This window comes from Oncorhynchus tshawytscha, unplaced genomic scaffold (assembly GCF_018296145.1).
Source record: "Oncorhynchus tshawytscha isolate Ot180627B unplaced genomic scaffold, Otsh_v2.0 Un_contig_8576_pilon_pilon, whole genome shotgun sequence".
Taxonomy (NCBI): Eukaryota; Metazoa; Chordata; class Actinopteri; order Salmoniformes; family Salmonidae; genus Oncorhynchus; species Oncorhynchus tshawytscha.
The window spans coordinates 1-932 of record NW_024602938.1 but is presented as its reverse complement, the minus strand read 5'-3'; the positions used below and the strand labels follow the sequence as shown (position 1 = coordinate 932).

Sequence of the window (932 nt, the reverse complement as noted above, 5' to 3'; positions counted from 1 at the left end):
GTCAACTCTTTGTCCGTTTTTTTTTTCCCACAAGGCTGAAATATGTGCCCTTGCTTTGTTAGTTTGTATTTCATCCAACAATCTTTCAACTCTTTGTCCGTTTATTCCCACAAGGCTGAAATATGTGCCCTTGCTTTGAAATAAGTAAGCAAGTTTAGTTTGTATTTCATCCAACAATCTGTGCTACAAATTATGGCTGCAGTATATGCAATTTCTTCCACTTTTTGAGTGACACAAAGATGCTTATCTAAATGGTGAAAATGCAACAGCTGTTAATCAGACTCACTTTCACTTTACATAGTGCACCAAGAGATAATTTCTCCCTTACGACCACACCGGCCTGAGTACGCCTGATCTCGTCTGATCTCAGAAGCTAAGCAGGGTCGGGCCTGGTTAGTACTTGGATGGGAGACTTCCTGGGAATACCAGGTGCTGTAAGCTTTTTGTCACTGCCTTGTGGAATTTCAACTCTTTGTCCGTTTATTCCCACAAGGCTGAAATATGTGCCCTTGCTTTGAAATAAGTAAGCAAGTTTAGTTTGTATTTCATCCAACAATCTTTCAACTCTTTGTCCGTTTATTCCCACAAGGCTGAAATATGTGCCCTTGCTTTGAAATAAGTAAGCAAGTTTAGTTTGTATTTCATCCAACAATCTGTGCTACAAATTATGGCTGCAGTATATGCAATTTCTTCCACTTTTTGAGTGACACAAAGATGCTTATCTAAATGGTGAAAATGCAACAGCTGTTAATCAGACTCACTTTCACTTTACATAGTGCACCAAGAGATAATTTCTCGCTTACGACCACACCGGCCTGAGTACGCCTGATCTCGTCTGATCTCGGAAGCTAAGCAGGGTCGGGCCTGGTTAGTACTTGGATGGGAGACTTCCTGGGAATACCAGGTGCTGTAAGCTTTTGTCACTGCCTTGT

The 932-nt window shown here is 41.2% G+C and overlaps 1 non-coding gene and 1 pseudogene across 1 annotated transcript; both read left to right on the top strand.

The window, feature by feature from the left end:
• The first annotated feature begins 322 nt into the window (after window positions 1–322).
• On the top strand, window positions 323–441 carry LOC121841863 (annotated as a pseudogene).
• Window positions 442–797: 356 nt separating this feature from the next.
• Window positions 798–916, top strand: LOC121841862. The gene has a single exon (XR_006080799.1). It is a non-coding gene; the product is annotated as a 5S ribosomal RNA (ribosomal RNA).
• The last annotated feature ends 16 nt before the right edge of the window (window positions 917–932 follow it).